The sequence below is a fragment of the Rhineura floridana genome, chromosome 17, assembly GCF_030035675.1.
Source record: "Rhineura floridana isolate rRhiFlo1 chromosome 17, rRhiFlo1.hap2, whole genome shotgun sequence".
Classification (NCBI taxonomy): domain Eukaryota; kingdom Metazoa; phylum Chordata; class Lepidosauria; order Squamata; family Rhineuridae; genus Rhineura; species Rhineura floridana.
The window spans coordinates 27,277,203-27,298,545 of NC_084496.1; the positions used below are offsets into that span (position 1 = coordinate 27,277,203).

A 21,343-nucleotide genomic window follows, 5' to 3' on the forward strand; every position below is an offset into this window, starting at 1 on the left:
TTGTGGGCCTGAGGACAGAGACTTTTTTTTAGTGATTTGTAACCTGCTCTGGGAGCCTTTTTTGGCTGAAGTGGAAGACAAAACTTATTTTAAAAAAATATGTCCATATGTTAGACCTCTCCTTTGTGGAAGATTGGCTGGCCTTACTAAGTCTCTTTGATCATCTAACAAACCCAGCTAGTTGAGGAATGCCATGTAATTAGAATCATAGAATAGTAGAGTTGGAAGGGGTCTTTAAGGCCATCAAGTCCAACGCCCTGCTCGTGCAGGGATTAAAAATAAAGCATACCCGACAGGTGGCTATTTAGCTGCCTCTTGACTGCATCGATTGTTGGAGAGTCTACCACCTCCCTAGGTAATTGGTTCCATTGTGGTACCACCCCACCAGTTAGGAGGTTTTTCCTGATCTTCAGCCAAAATCTGGCTTCCTGCAACTTGAGCCCATTATTCCATGTCCTGCACTCTGGGATGATCAAGAAGAGATCCTGGCCCTCCTCTGTGTGACAGCCTTTCAAGGACTTGAAGAGTGCTATCGTATCTCCACCAGTCTTCTCTTCTCAAGGTTAAACACGTCCAGTTCTTTCAGTCTCTCCTCAATAGGGCTTTGTTTCCAGGCCCCTGATCGTCCTTGTTGCCCTCCTCTGAACCTGTTCCAGTTTGTCTGCATCCTTCTTAAAGTGTGATGTCCAGAACTAGATGCAGTAACTAGTGCCGAATAGCGAGGAACTAGTATATCATGCGATTTGGAAACTATTCTTCTGTTAATGCAGCCTAAAATAGCATTTGCCTTTCCTTTCTCACTGGGCAACACAACCAGTCATCTGAAAATTAACTCCCAAGACCCCCCCTCCAACCATTGCCCATTCCCATTAGTATGGAAAACAATGTTGGCTTGTTTGTTAAGGCTCACCACGTGTGTGGAATGCATGGCCTAACTTGGCAGTGAGGTGTTTCTCCTTCTGATCTGTCAGTCTCTCCGCAGAGCTTTTTGCTTCGCTACAGGTGTGGTTGCGGTGAGAGAGAGGCTTACAGATCATTAGAGCTCGAGTGTCCGACTTCACAGAGCCATATAAACTCCAATCAAAGGAGGGAGTTTTTCTTTTAATCGTCATCAAGCGCTTTGACTTGTTAGCATTGCTGCAACTGTGGCGCAGCACCAGCAGACGAGCATCTATACAGGAGTTTGTGGGCTCGCATTAATGCATGCTCATGTACTAGAGGGTAAGAAGTCCCACCATGTCTGAGGAGTTGCATAAACAGGATGTCTCCTTGACCTGGCTTCTTGTCATCTTGCATCACAGTAGCGGTGGTGGAGATGGGACCTTTTTTCCGATGGGTGCTCAGGCCTAGTGGTAGGCAAATAGTTTGGACAGAGATAATGTTGGAGGAATTTGTCGGTTTCAGTTTCTCTCTGTATCATTTTTACAGTCTTAAGTTGAGTTCTCCATATTTCTACATGAGTTTGCAAATTAAAAAAAGGTTCTCATGGAAACAGCATTTTAGGGTGAATGTCTTCGAATATACATCTTTTTGTATGCCCTTTTCCCTAATAGACACATATTTTGCAAAGCCCTTTTCCCTAATATTATGCATTTTTGCATGTTATTTTCACTAAGATATGCATCTGTGTGCGCACGACTTGGTTAGGGAGCTCCACTGCAAAATTCGGAAAATTGTGAATTTCAAAAAAATGGCTTTGTTTCAGTTCACGTATTGTTTCAGAAAGGGGACATTTGGTAGGTTTGCCTTTAAAAGTGAACTGAATTGAATTATTCCACCGTTCCTAGGCAGAAGAGGATCAGCCAGAAAGCAAGGCCAATAATCTCTCAGTACTGTGGTGGAACCTGCTGGCCTCCCATGAAAGATGGGAAGCTGCCCTAGAGCAAGTCAGACTTTATCTGATTTTTATTTATTTCTTGTTTGCGTACCACCTTTTTCCTCCTTGGCATACGTGGTTCTGCCCTCCCCCTTTTATCCTCGCAGGTAGGTTAGGCCAAGAGACGGTGACTGCCCCAAAGCCAGCCACTGTGCTGAGTGGGGATTCAAACCCTGGTCTCCCCAGTGCTAGCCCCAAACTCTAACCATCACACCACACTGTCCATCCAGCCCAGGTCTGTCTTTGACTGGGTGAGGGTCTCCAGGGTTTCTGGCAGTGATTACTCTTCTCCGTCAGACTGAACTGAACCTGCTACTCTGTTCCTAGTATCATAAAGCACTGGGGGGGAAACTGTTCAGTGATGACCCCTTATTCTACAAGAATCCTCCGTTTTGTGTGATGCTGCGGCAAAAAAGGCAAACACAGTTTTGGGATGCATGAACAGAGCTATAGTTTCCAGGTCGAGGGAAGTAATAGTCCCACTATATTCTGCATTAGTCAGGCCTCATCTGGAATACTGCGTTCAGTTCTGGGCGCCTCATTTTAAGAAAGATATAGACAAGTTAGAGCGGGTCCAGAAGAGGGCGACGAGGATGATAGCCGGTATGGAGAACAAGTCTTATGAGGAAAGGTTGAAGGAACTTGGCATGTTCAGTCTGGTGAAGAGAAGGCTGAGGGGTGACATGATTTCACTCTTTAAGTACCTGAAGGGCTGTCACATAGAGGAGGGTACAGATTTGTTCTCTGCTGCCCCAGAGGGTAGGACTAGGTCTAATGGTTTTAAGTTGCAGGAGCGTAGATTCAGATTGGACATTAGAAGGAACTTCTTGACAGTAAGGGCAGTTTGGCAATGGAACCGACTGCCTAGGGAGGTGGTGGGATCCCCTTCGCTGGATGTCTTCAAGCAGAGGCTGGACAGCTATCTGCGGGAGATGCTCTAGCTGTGGATTTCCTGCTGTGAGCAGGGGGTTGGACTCGATGGCCTACAAGGCCCCTTCCAACTCTATGATTCTATGATTAGCCTTGGAGAGTCTTTTCTCTCCCTTTCTATAGCTGGCCACATCTCCCTTCCTGCTCTAATCTATTCAGGGAAGGGCCATACCTGAGTGATAGATCATCTGCCTTGCATGCAGAAGGCCCCAGGCTCGATCCTCGGCATCTCCAGATAGGGCTACGAGAGTCCTGTCTGAAATCTTGGAGAGCTGCTGCCAGTCAGTGTAGACAATGTTGAACTAGATGGACCTGTGGGGTCTGACTCAGGATAAGACAGCTTCCTGTGTATTTCTGGTTGTTCCGTCCAGAGCATCTCCTAAAGTACACTTGCTCTCGCACTTGGGACCTCAGGCATGCAAAGTATGTGCTTTGCCACTGATCTATGGTCTTTCTCTGTAGTCTGACAGTCCAGTGATGAAGTGCAGCCTTTTTCTATGCAAGGCTACCCAGAAACAAGTCCCGTCCCCTCCAATGGTGCTTACTCCTGAATAACTTCATGTCTAGCATCTCAGCAATGCTCAGATGGCACAGAAGGAATGTAGGAGACCCTTAATAGAATTCACAGCTGTCTCCAGTTTTAGCAAGTCATGCCCCCCAGTAGCCTTCTAAACACAACAGATAACGGTTCAGAACTTGGAACAGGAGAGAAAATAATTCTATTTGCATTTTCACGTGAACATGCCTGCTTCACCCTTCCCAGACCAATGCACGGAACAAAACACAGCGGTCCTTCAAAATTTGCATTCCTCTGAGTTTTCTGATACAAAATTCTCCAACCCCATCCTCCAAAATGCATACCCAAACTTTATTTTAGGAGCAAATGTGCACAAAAGTGGTTATATTAGTGAAAGTGAAATGCAAAAATAAATGATATCGGTGGGGGGGAACACGCTTTCAAAAGTTCATATATTAGGCATAATTGTACACATGAAGGCGTACATTAGGACAGGGGTTGCCAAAAGTTTTGGACCAGGGGACACATTTTGTATTTTGAGAGGGTGCTGAGGGCGCCAGTCACAAAATGGCTGCCAAGGGGACCAAGTCATAACGCAAGATTAGAGAGTGTACAGCCATTACTGCTTCTGTCCTCTCCCCACAGCCCCGGCAACCTCATGTCTACCATTGAGAAGCCAACCATGTCCTGCTGGCCCTGATGGTGGAGAGACAGCTGTTAAAGGCACAAGAACTCTATTTCCCCCAATGCCAGTCTTAAACCAAATCCTAGTCTGCCGCTTGGGAGTAAGTCCCATGAAACACAAAGAGGCTGACTTCTGAACTACACATGCATACAATTGTACTGTAAATTACCTATACAGCTAATTCTTAATGAGTTCCTGGTCTTTAGCTCCTGCAAAGCAGGCGACATGTCTAAGCCTGTCTGCAAAGTTTTCACATTTGTCTTGGGCAGGGGGATTCTTTAACATTCACCCATGCTTATGTGTAGTAGTATTTGCTGTAAATAACTTATAGGCACTGGAGTAGGTTCAGAGGAGGGCAGAAAGGATGATCAGGAAACCAAGCCCTATGAGGAGAGACTGAAAGAAGTGGGCATGTTTAGCCTTAGAAGAATGAGATATGATAGCACTCTTCAAGTCCTTGAAAGGTTGCCACACAGAGGAGGGCAGGGATCTCTTCTCGATCGTCCCGGAGAGCAGGGTATGGAATAAGGGGCTCAAGTTACAGGAAGCCAGATTTCAGCTGATCATCAGGAAAAACTTTCTAACTGTTACAGCGGTATGACAGTGGAACCAATGACCTAGGGAGGTGGTGGTGGGCTCTCCAACGCTGGAGGCATTCAAGAGACAGCTGAACAGTCACCTGTTGGGTATGCTTTAACTTGGATTCCTGCATTGAGCAGGGGGTTGGACTCGATGGCCTTACAGGCCCCTTCCAACTCTATGATTCTATGATTTCACTCACTGATCTCAGGTGAACCCAGCACAGGAAAGATATATCCTTGTTCCTAGCGGAAAAGAAAGGGCAAACTATAGAGCTTCCAAGAACTAGGGAAAAAGACAGAAGCAGGAAAAGTGCACTCACAGGGTGGGGGAAACTGCAGCTCTTTAGAATTCCAGGGATTGCTATTGCCTGCTTTCCCAACAACTCACTTATCAATCACAGCTCTGACTTCACTCATTGGCTAAAAACACTGAAAGGTTGGGAGCATTTCACAGAAATCACTTAGAAAGGTACCTGCACATGTTTCTTTATAACTTTCTTTCTAGGAGGGCTAGAGACTTACTTTTTAAATGAAAGCTGAGAGTCTGGAGTCCCTTTCTGTGGGCACCAATGAAGGCCTCCCTGAGCACTGAGCTGGTGACCTACACATTAGAAGAACAGTGCATGAAAATGCATGTTAATGTTTGTGAGGACTGGGGGGTGGGTGGGAACTGAACTTATGACTGGAAAAAATAAGGAAGTGGGGAAAACTGAAACTGACGGATTCATCCAACACAGAAGGAGCCTCCCTCTGTCAAGCACCCTTTAATCTGAGCACTGAAGTTCAGCCTAAATCTGTTGCCAGTTCATGTCAATCCTGCTCTGACCTTGTGCAGTATGTAGGTGCTGACAATCACTGGCCATATATCCTCTTTTCTCTCACCGTTTGTTAAGAATGCCTGTTGTGGCGAAAGATGGAACTTGGTGGGGTGAGGACTTTGTATTGGAAGTGCCCTCTGAAGAGCCTTCTTTGGCTTTTCCTCAGCAAGCTGGAGAATGAGCATAGAGGAGAAGAGCTTGAGGGGGTGTGACAGAAAGCGAAAAGCACTGGAGCGGATGTACAGACCAGGGTTGTCCAAAACCACCCCTTTGGGGTTGGAGCTGCCATTTTGTCTGGTGATGCCATGACATTATATCCATTGACTGGAACAGATGTTGTTCCAGCTGGGGACAGGTATTTTATCACTGATGCTCAATGTGGGCTCTTTTTTTGAGTCTAGTAGTAATAGCTTCTATGACAGTATTAAGGGCTTTAATGTCAGGATGTATCTAAGCATGAAACGATTCCATGTCATAAGCCTCTGGCGAGATTTAGTGCCACTAAATGGAAGATCTAAAAGGATTATCTTCCTTTATGTTTGCTGCTACATTGCCATTACTGGTCCAAGGGTTGCTGTGGGATTGCAGGCACGCTCTCAAATGCTTCCCACAAGCCTCTTTGTATTTCATTTCAGCTGAGGTGAATGCCAGACTTCTTCAACCTGGTGCCTTCCAGATGCTTTGGCTTACAACTCCTATAATCCCCGACCTTTGATCATGCTTGCTGGGGCTGATGGGAACTAGAGCCTAACAATACCTAGAGGGCACCAGGGTGGGAATGGCTGGTGTCAATAAATCTTGGGGTGTGCGGGAATCCCTGGACAGATGGATTCTGTGATACAGCCCAAGTGGACAAACTTATTTAGAAAACCTGTGAGCCTCTTGGATTTCAGCCTGTGTCACTGGTGTTTAGAGCCAATGAAAGCTAGCATAGTGTAGTGGCTAACTTGTTGGAAGTAGGCTAGAAAGACCCAGGTTCACATCCATGCTCAGCCACAAAGCCTACTTGGGCCAATTGCTGTTTTGCAATCTGGCTTCTTTCACAACGTTGCGGGGGATGAAAGGGAGAGACCATGATTGCCGCCACCAGAACTTCTTCAGTGAGCCGCAGCATTGAAAATACCGTATGTCCACATTGCTGCAAAGGTAGACACTTGATATATCACACATGCATGTACAAGCACACACCATTTTAAAAAATAGATATGCATCATAAATTGAATTTTGTCCCTGTTCCTGAGCAGTTTGCAATCTACATTTGGGCAGCGAGAAAAACATCAGATGAAAAAGCAAAGGTAATAAGCAAGAGACGCTGAATGACAAAGTCAAGGTTAACAAAGGATGCATGTTGGCAAATTGAGGTATGCATATTTAGACTTCTTTTCCGTGGTAGGGAAGAGTAAAAGGCTGCCCACTTTGGGAGCACATTGTGCTATATGTTTCAACCGATTTCAAAATCATTCCCTTGTCCTATAGAAGACTGGGAGATGGGCATATAGGCACCTCTAAAAACACAAGAGCCCTGCTCCATCAAACTAATGGCCTAGTTTGGCCAGTTTCCCATGGTGGCTACCAGCCAGATGTCTCTGGGAAGCCCGTAAGCAAGCCAGGAGGGCCCAGCACCAGGTCTTCAGAGGCATGGTGTGTCTGGTCCTGGAGGTAACATATAGCCAGCATGACTAATAGCCTATTGAAAGCCTTCTGCTCCTCCATGGAAGTATCTAGTCCCATTTCAATGCCGCCCAAGTTGGTGGCCATCACCTCGTCTTGTGGGAGCAAATGCCACAGTTTAACTATGTGCTGTGTGAAGTCCTTCCCTTTGTATGTCTTGAATCTCCCCCATTCAGCTTTGTCGAATGGCTACTATTATTATTTGCAGGCTGCAACCCGACCTCCCTGTTCATCAGCTCCCACTGGTAGTGCATGCCCTGGTCACCTCTCGATTAGACTACTGCAATGCGCTCTACGTGGGGTTACCCTTGAAAACGGTCCGGAAATTACAACTGATACAAAATGCTGCGGCTCGACTACTTACAAATTGTCGCCGCCGGGAACACATCACTCCAGTGTTATTCGATCTACACTGGCTTCCAGTTATTTTCCGGGCTCACTTCAAGGTGTTGGTACTAACCTTTAAATCCCTACACGGTTTCGGCCCAGTTTACCTGATGGAGCGCCTCCAGCGTCACCAATTATGCCGCCCGACAAGATCAGCCACTCAGGGCCTTCTCTCCGTCCCACCAACGAAAACAGCTAGGTTGGTGGGGACTAGAGAGAGGGCATTTTCAGTGGCGGCCCCCACTCTCTGGAACTCCCTCCCGTACGATCTTCGGCATGCCCCTTCCCTGAATGTATTCCGCAAAGCCTTGAAGACCTGGCTTTTCAGACAGGCCTTTGGGACTTCCGGGGAGGCTTAATTTTCAGGACTAACTGCCTATTACTCTGAACTGTTATCATTCCTATTTATAGTTTCCTTGTTATATTGTATTTTATGTGTATTTTATTGTGCTGCATTTACTGCAACTGATTTGTACGTCGCCTAGAGTGGCCATTGGCCAGATAGGCGACACATAAATTAAATTATTATTATTATTATTATTAATAATAATAATAACCTCTCTATACTAAGCATAATTGTATAACCCTCTACCCTGTCCCCCCTTACTGTACTTGCATTTCCCTAAAGTAGAAAGCCCCAAATGTTGTAACCTTTTCTCATAGGTAAGGTGCCCCAGGCCCCTCATCTTTTTTGGCTGCCATTTTCTGGACCTTTTCCAGCTGTGCAATCCTTTTTGAGGTGCACTGACCAAAACTGGACACAGTATTCCAAGCCTGGTTGCACCTCACAGACACATATAAAACGAGCATCATCACCCATTGTGGCAGTTTTTATTCTTTTGTTTTCAGTCTCTTTCCTAACTATCCCTAACACAGACTTTCCTTTTCCCAGCTGCCGCAGGAAGCCATGATATATAAGCTTCCACTCATTGATGTCTCTGTGAGTTCCAAAGCTGCTCATTTTCACCATGAGGGGAAAAAAATAGGACAGAGGGATCTGTAGCTGTATTTAAAAGGCTGGGGCGTTCCTTAGGTCCTTTAAAGATGCAGACTGTGACACAAATTTGCCTCTGGGCAAATGAAGATGTGGGTGTCTGGGGATTCTCACCAGCACTTCAATTACCAGAGCACCCTTACCAGCATTGAACTCACCAGAGCACCTGGCCACCCTGTAAGCAAAGAAGAGGAGGAGGGGGGCAGTGGATCCAAGGCCCAGTGCAAAAGACCTGGAAGTAGGACCCCATGGGCCTACTTAAAATGTTCCCCTTAAAAGGAATGACATGTTTGGGGAGGGTTTCCCATTTTATTGATTGATTGATTGCATTTATATCCACCTTTTCCCCAAGGAGCTTGAGATGGCATGCATGGTTCTTCTCCCCCTCCCCCTCCTCGCTTAATCCCCACAACAACTCTGAGATAGTGACCGGCCCAAGGCCACCCAGTGAGCTTCATGGCTAAGTGGGGATTTGAACCCTGGTCTCCCAGGTCCTGGTCCAGCATTCTGACCACTATACCATACAGGCTCTACAAAGCCTTTACAAAGCAGATGACTTTCCTTCTTCTTGGATACTCTCCCACCGAGGCAGAAAATGCCCAAAACACAAGCAGGCTTCCACCTACTTATGCTTTCTAGAAGGATACCTTTGACACGTCTCTGGCTGCTGCTGCGGAATCTCTGCTTGGTGTAGCCGCAGCCCTGCTGAGATTGGACGAAGCCTTGCCGTCCTGCTAGGAGAGGTGCCCTCTGCCAACCCCTCACCAATCCAATTCTCACTTTGTCTGATTGCAGTAATAACAACTTGCACCAATTTCCTGCCTCGACATGAAATCTCCTTCGGCTTTGCGATGCAAATAATATAATGGTGTGATGAGCGCGATGATGGCGGGGATAGTAAGAATAATAATCGCAGTGATGCCTTTATTCAAGGAATGAATGAATGAATCAAGCACAACTAAATGATATTCGCGGATGGGGAATAGTATGGGGGTGTCCACTATGTGTGGGAGAAAGGAGAGGGACTCTGCCAGGGCAAGTTAATCTACAGCGTTGCCTGGGAAGGAGCGTTCAGAGCTGAGCTGCTCATTAGACAAGTGGGATCATTCGCCAATTTGTGAGGGAAAGGGAGTATGCAAAGGTTGATACCTTATTCATCATCTTCCTGGCCAACATAGATAGGGGTGTAGTGGTTCAGGGTCTTGGGGGGTCTCAGACCTCACTTTTTTGAGAGCAGGGTCCCAGGTGGGCTCCTATGTCTCCAGCACCCTATGAGCCAATCAGCATGAAAGAGGCGTGTATTAGCCACTGAGAAGAATCTTCTAACATCCTTCCTTGTCCTTTCCTGCTGATTGAAGCCAATCAGAGTGAAAGGAGGTGAGTTAGCCACCGGGAAGACTCTTCTCAGTAGCGAACACATTCCCCTTTCATGCTGATTGGCTCCTAGGGACATCTGTTGTGGGAGAAGGTGCATGTGGGAAGGACTGAGAAGTGTGGAGGTGATGACGGAGAGCAAGCAAGGGAGTGAAGGGGTGTGACTGAGAGGGAAAGTGGCACAACTGTCATGAAGGAACCCTGCACTTCTGAATTTGTCACTATGCCGCCGATTGTAGAAGGTTCAGGCCCAACACTGGGTGGACTAGGGGGTCTCCTGAAAGTCTGTGCTGTCATCTTGGGTCTTGGGTGGCACAGGGGGAGCTGGATAGCTTTATTGAACCTATGCCAACTGAGAATGTGCCCAAGAGTCCTTTGTTACCATCACAAACCCGACGGTGAGGAGAGAGCTAGAAGAAGAAGGATCTAAAGAAAATGTTGCCTGTAGCTGCATTGGGACCATCAGCCAGTACAGCTACTTGGAGGCTTCTTTCCATGTGGTGCTTTATTCAGAGACAAACATGAAGCTTGGGTCTTCAATGGCTCCCCATCTCCAGTTGCTGGTGTGTACCTTTCTTCTTTTTCTTCTCCTCTTCCTTTGTCCCATTCCTTGCTGTTTGTCCCTAGGTGCCATCCTTGCCCTTACTACAAGGTGGCTGGGTGCAAGATGTTGCTGTTTTCTCTCCCGGTTTTGCTGCCAATAGGCTGCTCACATGCAATAATTATACCAGAGACCTTTTTCTAAAAAAACAGATGCCTTTCGAAATTTCCCTTACAACTTGCTTATTTCCTTTGGGTGGATTTGTTTCAGGCTGGAGATGTTTAGCCTGAAGAATGTAAGCGGACACATAACAGTGGTCTTCAGAACTGGCTGGCACACGGGAGAGAGCCTTTTCAGCTGTGGCCCCAGGCTTGAGGATGCCCTTCCCCTAGACACCCACTCTGCTCCCTCCCTGATGGTGAGCCTTTGGGAGGGACTGAAGGTATAGCCTGAAACTGATTTTATTGTCTGCCCTTTCTAGTTTTACCTCCTTAGTCCCCTTTTAATATCACTCCCCCTGAATCATGAACTGTATTTTATGTATTTTTGTCTTTGAAAAATATTTATTGTGTTTTTATTTTCTGTGTATGATTGGATTGTGAGCCGCCCTAAGGGCCCCATTGTGGTGTAAAAGAGCAGGATAGAAATGTTGTTTAAACATAAATTAAGATGTCTGAAGGGCTGCCATGAAGAAGATGGAGCCGATATGAACCAGTAGATGGAAATGGTAAGGAAGCAGATTTTGGCTAAACGTTAGGAGGAACTTCCTTAGAGCTGTTCGACAGTAGACTCAGTGGTGGCCAAAGCACCTTGGACAGGTCTTGAAAGTTCAGACTAAAACCCGGACCAGATTCCACTGCCCCACTGACATGGAGCCACCAGCCGTCTTGTGAGATGTTTGAGTAGTGGCTGGATGGCCATTTGTCAGGGATAATGTAGTTCAGGGATAGGCAGTAGCAGGCCTCCCTGCCTCTATCCCCTGGGACTCTGGTCCCTCAAGCCACACGCCTCACCAGCCCTGTTCCACTTGTTCCTTGAGAAAGTTTTGCCGGCTGGAACGTGTCCTTTGTGAAAAACCAATCCTAGATGACATAATCCATGTCCAGCCAATGGACACCAGTGAATGAACAAAGTCAACGTTCAAATAAACATAATATATTCCTAACCCATAGGTATACAATTTTTTAAAAAAGTTATTATTTATTAATTAAATTTATTAGTGCTTTTCTTTATAAAAATGAACCCAAAACGACATACAATACAAAGATTCAAACCAATATAAAACTGACAACTAAGAAAGTTTAAAAACAATACATGGATAAGAGGGTGGAACAACCCACCCCCTAAAAGATGCTGCAACGTCAAGCTTTACAAAAAAAGTTAGATCTATGGCTGATAACCAACAGAATATATTATACTGACCGAATAATCTTATGTGGCGTTACAACACTGCAGTGCACCACAGTGTGTAATATGTTCTGAAATCTCTGGCTGTGCTGCCTAAAAACATCTCACAAATATTGATTACACCACAGCAAAAGTATCAAAAGGTGTGATAGCCTAAAAACTTGAAATCCAGATGAGACATTTTTAGTCAGTGCAGCCAGAGGTTTCAGGACACCATACGCGCTGTGTTTGCATTGCAATGTCGTGAAGCTGCATGAGATTATTTAGTCAGTATTGTATATTCTATTGGCTATCAGCCATAGACCTATTTTTTTGTTAAGTTTTTAATTTTTGTATACCTATATGACAGGAATATTAGTTTAGTTTGAGCTTGACTTTGTTCATTCATTGGAATGTGTCTGAATTGCTTCCTGCTTGCCTGGACGGAGATGTACATGGAGATAAACCTCTGTAGCCGGCTGTACAAAAGAAAGCATCACATCCTTTGCTCTGCCCGCTTCTGCTGATGGCCACACCCACCACGTGGGCCCCCAAAGGTTCCCCACAAGGGAATGTGGCCCTCGGGCTGCAACCCCACTGTAGTTCTGTCCTGCATTGGAAATCCTACACAGAGCAGGGGGTTGGCTGTTATTTATTTATTTATTTATTAAATGTATATCCTGCCCTTCTTCCCGAAGGAGCCCAGGGTGGCACTAGATGCCCCCCAAGTCCCCTTCCAGTCCTGTGGTTCCATGAGAAGCTCCTCAGATCCCCTTGTCTCCGAAAAGCAGCATTTGTCCCTTCAACAAAGTGGCTGCATTTTGTACAGCTCTGATAAGCATACTAAATGCTCCACTTCCTTGCACATCCAGCATGGAACTCATTTATTTATTTATCTTATTAAATTTATATACCGCCCCATAGCCGAAGCTCCCTGGGCGGTTCACAACAGTCAATATCAAAATACAATAAAACACATTTTAAAACAAATTCAAACAACAGTAAAAATGGGCTTCCTTAAAAATTATTAAATTTAAAACGTTTATAACACATATTAAACACATATTAAAACACATATTAAAATGCCTGGGAGAAGAGGAAGGTTTTAACCTGGCGCCGAAAAGATAGTAATGTTGGCGCCAGGCGTACCTCCTCGGGGAGACTATTCCACAATTCGGGGGCCACCACTGAGAAGGCCCTTTTTCTTGTTGCCACCCTCCGAGCTTCCCTTTGAGTAGGCACCCGGAGGAGGGTCTTCGATGTTGAGCGTAGTGTACAGGTAGATGCGTTCCACCAGATATTGTGGTCCCGTGCCGTGTAAGGCTTTATAGGTTAGAACCAGCACCTTGAACTGGGCCCGGAAACATATAGGCAGCCAATGCAAGCGGGCCAGCATCGGTGTTATATGTTCGGACCGCCTGGTCCCCGTTATCAGTCTGGCCGCTGCATTTTGCACGAGCTGCAGTTTCCGAACTGTCTTCAAAGGCAGCCCCACATAGAGTACATTGCAGTAATCTAATTTAGAGGTTACCAGAGCATGAATAACTGAAGTGAGGTTCTCCCTATCCAGATAGGGGCGTAGTTGGGCCACCAAACGAAGTTGGTAAAAGGCACTCCGTGCCACCGAGGCTACCTGAGCCTCAAGTGACAGGGATGGTTCTAAAAGAACTCCCAAACTACGAACCTGCTCCTTCAGGGGGAGTGTAACCCCATCCAGAACAGGTTGAACATCCACCATCTGGTCGGGAGAACCACCCACTAACAGCATCTCAGTCTTGTCTGGATTGAGCCTCAGTTTATTAGCTCTCATCCAGTCCATTGTCGCAGCTGGGCAACGGTTCAGCACATTGACAGCCTCACCTGACAAAGATGAAAAGGAGAAGTAGAGCTGCGTGTCATCAGCATACTGATGGCAACGCACTCCAAAACTCCTGATGACCGCACCCAGGGGCTTCATATAGATGTTAAAAAGCATGGGGGACAGAACTGACCCCTGCGGAACTCCATACTGGAGGACCCAGGGTGCTGAGCAGTGTTCCCCAAGTGCTACCTTCTGGAGACAGCCCGCCAAGTAGGAGCGGAACCACTGCCAAGCAGTACCACCAACTCCCAAATCAGCAAGTCTCCCCAGAAGGATACCATGGTCGATGGTATCAAAAGCCGCTGAGAGATCAAGGAGAATCAACAGAGTCACACTCCCCCTGTCTTTTTCCCGACAAAGGTCATCATACAGGGCGACCAAGGCTGTCTCCATGCCAAAACCGGGCCTGAAACCCAACTGAAATGGATCCAGATAATCGGTTTCATCCAAGAGTGTCTGGAGCTGGCCGGCAACCACTCGTTCTAGGACCTAGTTGTCTACGGCAGTGCATCTTTTGTCCAGAAAAAGTGTGTGTGTGTTTTTCAAGGCCTCTGTTCATAGACCGACCTCATTTTAACCGGCAGGGTATGCCCATGAACCTCAAATTATCTAAGGGATTTCCCTACTCTTGAGAGAGAAACTGTGACTGGAATGGAGTTGAAGGTTTTGTTTTCTCAGTCAGGCGAGGGCTTTGCTATCAAACAGCCTTCGTGCCGCACCACAGAGTGGTCTAAGCTCTGCTTCAGCAGGCAAACTTTGGCTCCTGAAGAGATTGCAAGGGCTCCATTGTGCTGAAAGGTCTCAAGGGGGATTATACAACAGCAGCCTCATGCGCTCCTGTCTTCATGAAAAGGAATGTGTCCTATTCGGTCGAGACTAGTGGCTCCAATGTCAGTGAATCTGCTCCGGGATTTAGTCCAAACTTTTGGGGTGCTGTCCAAGGTGCCTTCATCTCCTTGAAAGTTCAGACTAAAACTCAGAATGGATTCACTGCCCCACTGACATCAGGGGCATGCTGGTCCCATTTAGCAGAACTGCCGATGACCCCAACTTTCTCCAGAATTGGCAGCTTTTGCAAGCATTCAAGCAGGGGCTATGAGGAAATGCAAGCACAGGGGTAGCCAATGTGGTGCCCTCTGGATATTTTGAGCTACAATTCCCAGCATGCCTGACCACTGTCCATGCTGGCTGGGGACTGATGGGAGTTGTAGTCCAAAATATCCAGAGAGCACTCTGGCTAACTCTTGGCTAACCCAGCACTAGGATGTGAAAACAGAGAGGAGGCCTCTGAAAGGCTGGGTTTTAGGGAAGGCAGGTTAGTGGACTAGTATACATCTTTTCATTACTACATACAATCCAGCAGCTGTGGATCCATGAGCAGTTTATTTTATTTAACAACATTTATATACCGCTTGATTTTAAAAAACAAACAAACAAACAAACCTCTAAGCAGTTTCCAAGAAACGTTAAAAACATAAATAAAAACAGTTAGTCACAAGTAATTAAAAACATTAAAAACAGCAGTCGACCAAAAAGATTAAAAACACATCAGCAACTAGGTGTCTGGATAGGCTTGCCGAAACAGAATTGTTTTAAGCAGGTGCCAAAAAGAGTACAGTGAAGGCACCTGCCCGATGTCAATAGGCAAGGAGTTCCAAAGTGTAAGTGTTGCCACTCTGAAAGAGTGATTTTTTACAAGTGCAGAATGAGAATTGTGTGGCACCTGTAATAGCGCCAATTCCGCAGGTTGAAGCAATCAAGTTGCGCTTGATGACACTTTTTCTGACATCATATAAGCCCCTGAAAACAGCCTGCCACTTTTGTGCAAGAAGGTCAGTAGTGGTCTTCCATTTTGGAGGTCTAGCTGGCCAACCCAAGAGAGACGTGTTGTCATGCAAACTTGGGGGTGAATAAATTTGAAAGAAGCAAAGCAGGCATGACTGAATAAATTTATTGAAATATTTATAACCCCACCTCGAGGCACTATCTATAGCCATCATTGAAACCATAATCAACACCACCCCCACCCCACCCTGCCCAGTAGCGTGCGGTAATATAGTGAGAGCGGATGACAAATTCTCCTAGAGAAAAGCATGTTGGAACACTATCCGTTTGTATCTATAAAGCCCTAAACAGCTTGAGGCCAAACTATTTGAAGGACCACCTCCTCTCGTGCAAATTGGCCCATCTGTTAACATCAGCTGTTGCTCTTGTCTTGCATTTGCCATTTGCCTTCTGAGGTCAAGTCTGTGGCAATATGCAAGAGGGTTTTCTCTGTGGTGCCGCCCCGGATGTGGAACTCCCTGCCGCAAGAGGTTAAGTCATCTTCCCCTTTATTTGACTTCCGCCAGCAATTGAAAACATTCCTTTTTAAACGAGCATTTGATTCGGTTGCTGCTTAATGCATTGATCTCTGGTGCTGATCTTTGTTTTTTGTTGCCATTTGTGGTTGGATAATTTGTGTTTTTAGTGGCCAGATTGTTGTTGCTTTAAGTTTTTTCTTTTTCTTTTCTAAGCCACTTCGAGCAACTCCTTTGTGGAGGGAAAGAGAGTGTAATTTTTTTTAAAAAAAACACATCATTGATTTAGAGCAATAGTGCGCTGGACTGCAGATGCTTCTGAACTACTTCTCCCATCACCGTTGGCCACGGAGCTAATGGGAGTTGGAGTCCAAGAATATCTGTGGGGGCCACAAGTTAGCAGCTTCTGGACTAGAGACTTGGCATGTTGTAGCGATTAGAGTGCTGGGGAGACCCAGTTTGAAACCTCTCCTCAGCTACGTATCTCACTGGGTGAACTACAGCCAGTCACCATTTCCTCAGCCTAACTTACCTTGCATGATTCTTGTGAGGACACAATGAAGGAGGGGGAGGGAGTGGTAGCAGGTATGCTCTCTCTGGAGTTCTTTGGAGGAAAGGGTGGGCTGGAAATGTAAAAAAAAAACACCTAGATAAAGAAACATAGACTGACCATCTATCCCTAGGAATAAGGCATCTTCCTGTTTCCAGTCTGTGACAATTTTGCGTGTGTTCACCCTTGCATTTGTTCCCTTCCATTTCGGCTTTAATGAGTGATTTATTTCAAGTCCAGACAAAAATCCATTTTATCTCAATGTATAGTTTTCTAAACAATTTCATCCTAAAATACATTTTTTGGATGTGTGTTTTGGTATGTATTTTAGCTGAGGGCTGTACTGAAAAACTCAGGAAGGTGTGAAATCTGAATAATAATTACATTCCGACCCATGCATTAGTTTGGGAGGCCTGAATTAGGTCAGTTCAATTAAAAAATATGGACCAAACGAAATTCTCCTCCATTCCAATCTTATCCAGGTCAGGCTGCTTCTCAGTCTAGCTAAGTATTGTCCAATTGGACTAGCAGTAGCAATCTGGATCTTGGGCAGATCCCGTTACCTGCAACCTGATCATTCCAACTGCAAATGCCAGGGATTGAAGCAGGGATCTTGTGAGTGCAAAGCAGGTGCTCTCCCACTAAGCAATGGCCCACCCTACACTGGGAGCTGGAGCCTAAACAGGAGCAAGTAGAAGATGATGTTCTGTGGGCCAGAACAATACATAAGACCTCTGGATCAGGACAATGGTCCATCTGGTCCAACATTCTGTTTTCACAGAGGCCAACTAGATGCCTCTGGGAAGCTCGCCAGCAAGACCTGAACGCAACAGCATTGCCTCCTCCTGCAATTTCTAGCAACTGATATTTAAAAGCATTCTACCTCCCATAGTGGAACAGATCTGTCAGGGTTTGTAGCCATTGATAGCCTTATCCGCCATGAAATTGTCTAATCCTCTTTTAAATCCATCCAGGTGGATGGCCATCCCTGCCTCTTGTGAGAGAGAATTCAAAAAGCGTAACCAAATAAATTTAGAAATCTGTATTTTGAGAGAAATACATTTAGAAATGTGTGTTTTGAGATAAAATGCTTTCAAAAATATTGTGTATAAATTTGTGTGAATTTATATGAAAAAAATTTTTTATGCAAGGAAGGGACGCAGACTAGAAATAGATTGATCTGCCCATATGTTTGTTTTATTTTATTTACAATAGTATTTCTGTATCGCCATATTGTGAAATATCAGGGCAGTGTACCATGCGAAAACATAATGGCAAAATGGAAATGGACTGCCTTCAAGTCAATCCTGACTTATGGCTACCCTACGAATAGGGATTTCATGGTAAGCGGCATTCAGAGGGGGTTTGCCATTGCCTCCCTCTGAGGCTAGTCCTCCCCAGTTGGCTAGGGCCTGCTCAGCTTGCCACAGCTGCACAAGCCAGCCCCTTCCTTGTCCGCAACTGCCACCTGGGGGGCAACTGGGCTCCTTGGGACTATGCAGCTTGCCCACGGCTGCACAGGTGGCAGGACACATAACCCCTGAGCCACTCCCTGTGGGGGTGATCTTTAGCTGGCCCTTGGCACCCAGGAGACACGAGCAGGGATTTGAACTCACAGACTCTGGACTCCCAACCAGGCTCTCCTCCCCACTGTGTTATACCAGCTGTTGAAAACATAATACACCATCTAAAATTGATTAATTAATTAATTGATTGATCAGTTAAAATATATGGGATATGTCAATTTAGTTGATTCACAAGTCACCATGTATCTCTGTGAAGTATTACATTCTACTTGGTTCCTTCTTTTGCAGGAGATGTGAAAGAGAGGTAAGACAAGAGGAGTCACTGCTCCTGCCTAGAGCTGTTGCCTCTCTTTCAACTTGTTTCATTCTCTAATCAGCTTCCTGACTGTGTAAGGATTCCAGCTCTCTTCAGCCCCAGCCACCTTGGCCAAAGTGAATATATGAAGTGAGCAGTTACCTCATTATAACTGTACAGAGTGTAAATTGGCTCAAAGAGCACCTCATTGCAATTATGTCCCTGTAGTATGGGGGTTAACGGCAGGACAACAAAAGCGGATTTTGTGATACCTTATGGTTGCTAAGAGGCTTATACTTTGAGCCTAGAAGGATGAACATTCACCGTCTATCACGGAACGGTCTGAGGACCTCATTACCCTGATTACATTGGAACATACTTCTTATAGACACCAGTTTTGCATGTACTGATGATTAATTGTATCTTTAATATGAGCTGATGGTGGTTTTTGGAAATATCTTGCTTCCTTTTCTTTATTTTTAATAATCCCCCTCTTTGTTAAATTTGCAAGTAATGCAAAGAGCTCTTCTTCCCCATCACTCGTCTGCTCAGGCCAGGTCTGGAACTTAAAGGGCTTAAGCCCCTCTCCTCACTGACCTCACTTCCTGTTCAGGGTATCTGGATGGGTTCCTCTTCTTGTCTGCAAAATGAGTTTCCCATCTCCTGTCCTCCTTCATAAGATCCAAGGAGAACCTCATATTGTTTGGTGGCAGAACCACCAGCAAACAGGGAAGGCAGATTGAGGAACAGCCGAAAGGAAAGGCAGGAGCAGTAACCTTCTCAGAGTCCCATCCAGGAAATGGGACAAGAACAGCATCCTGCTGCTCAGGGCCTGTCCTATTATTGAGAGCTTTCCATGAGCATCGCTCGGGCTCTGGGGAAAAGACCTATCGTAGATCATACACTGCAAATCTGTGTATGGATGAGATATGCAAAAGGGCAGCTCCAGAAAATTGAATGTGACTCGCAGCCGTGCTGGAAAGTGGCGCACGGGAAATTGATTCTGAGCCCCTCTTCCCTGTGTGCCATCACCTTTGCAGCTAAGCCTGATGTGAGGCCACAGTGGGGAAAGTCACAGGGATAGAAATGAGGTCCCTAATTAAAGGGCAGCTCGCATCCCAGTGTAGGCCAGGCGCAGGAGGGTAGCTGTTGGGCCTCTGCTGCAGAAGGATGCAAGGTGGCTGTTTGCAGCAATCTTCTGAAGAAGAGCTCATTTGTACTGATGTGCATCGTGCAGCTCAAGCAAACGAAATTGTCATGCCCCCCTCTCATTCCTCTGGTTTGAAAAAATGGAAATGGGCTGCCTTCAAGTCGATCCCGACTTATGGCTACCCTATGAATAGGGTTTTCATGGTAAGCGGTATTCAGAGGGGGTTTACCATTGCCTCCCTCTGAGGCTAGTCCTCCCCAGCTGGCTAGGGCCTGCTCAGCTTGCCACAGCTGCACAAGCCAGCCCCTTCCTTGTCCGCAACTGCCAGCTGGGGGGCAACTGGGCTCCTTGGGACTCTGCAGCTTGCCCACAGGTGGCAGGGCATGTAACCCCTGAGCCACTCACTGTGGGGGTGATCTTGAGCTGGCCCTTGATGCTCAGGAGACACGAGCAGGGATCTCCTTCAAGGACTTGCTCAAAGCGGCTAAGAAGGTATAAACAAACACAACAATAAAACAACCCCGCACTAAAACAATTAACCCCAAACACTAAAGGAATTAATGCAGCACTGACCAACGAAAAAGGTCCTGAAGAAGAGCACCAGCCAGAATTAATAATGAATAAATTACATCTAGCTGCAACAGGATCAAAAGCTTGTTTAAAAAGGAATGTCTCCAAGCACAGACAGAACATAAACGGAAAGGGAACCCACCTCCTTGGGGCATAAGAAATTTATAAGAGCCCCGCTGGATCAGTCCAAAGGGCCATCTAGTCCAGCATCCCGTTTTCATAGTGGCTACCCAGATGCCCACAAGGAGGGCATGAGCGCAACAGCATTCTCTCCACTTTGTGATTCCCAGCAACTGGTGGTGTTTAGTTGAGGCAGAACCTAGCACACGAAAGGAAGGCCCCAGCAGGCGCCTGTAAAGGCCAATGGGCTGCTTTATGCATTACCCAGAGTGGCAAAGCGGCCTCCATGGTGGTTCCCATGCTGCTCTGGGAACATCTCAAGCTCACATTCATGCGGCTCAGGCTCAGGAAGAGCCAGAGCTCAGTGGTGGCGCATCTGCTTTGCAGGCCAGAAGGTCCCAGGTTCAGTGCCTGCCATCTCCAGGTAGGGCTGGGAATGTCCTTTGTCTAAAACCTCAGAGAGCCGCTGCGCTAGATGGAGCAAAGGTCTGACTCGGTCAAAGGCAGCTTCCCATGTCCCTTGTTGTGTTTCTGGCTGATGTGAGATGATGTGGCGCTGTGTCAATCTCCGAACACGGTGTCAGTCTTGGAATGGAGATAGGGAAGCGCTATAAAGCCATGAATTCCAGAATCTAAAATTTACCGAACTGCTCCATGCCCCACTCCTGCCCAAGTAATAGTAGTTTTTTTTTGGAGGGGGGTGAGGCTGGGAACAGTCCTGGAAAAAATGGACAAGAGAGGGATTTTTCCACCGAATACTTTCCTGCCCACCAATATGGCCCCATCTTCAATTAAAATTGACTCTCAGTGAAAATTCAACCCAGCACTATGGGTTATTTTTGTGGTGGTGGAGTTCCAGCTTTTACTGTACTGATGATTTTTAGGCCTTATGTTTGATTATGTTGTTTGTTTTTATTAGGGGTTGCAGCCATTAATTGGTAGATTAATCAACTTAAGTATTGGTTGTTTAACTGGGGTGATGGGATGGGAAACTAAAGGCACTCTTGTTTGTTGTGAGGCTATTGTGGCGGTTTGTCTGTTGTTGCTCTCATGTCCCAAATTCAACCACACCACTTTTGTCTTCCAAGCATGGTCAGAAATGCTCAGAAATTGGAGAATACCCAAATTTCCAGCCGGTATGATTGTCAGTTCTTAAATCTTGGCTCTGGATATTGCCCCCTTTGGATTGCCCCGGCATTCATGTGGGCTAT

General features: G+C 46.1%; 1 protein-coding gene across 8 annotated transcripts in view; it reads left to right on the plus strand.

Annotated features, from left to right (window-relative positions):
• The window catches only part of ELFN1 (extracellular leucine rich repeat and fibronectin type III domain containing 1), a 238,077-nt gene that overhangs the window by 78,237 nt on the left and 138,497 nt on the right, over window positions 1–21,343 (plus strand). The window contains exon 3 of one of the 8 annotated variants that reach the window (XM_061599988.1): window positions 10,645–10,816. The exons of the other annotated variants lie outside the window; for them this stretch is intronic. The gene's annotated coding sequence lies outside the window, so the exon portion shown is untranslated. The remainder of the gene's footprint in view (window positions 1–10,644; window positions 10,817–21,343) is intronic. 8 annotated transcript variants of the gene reach the window in all.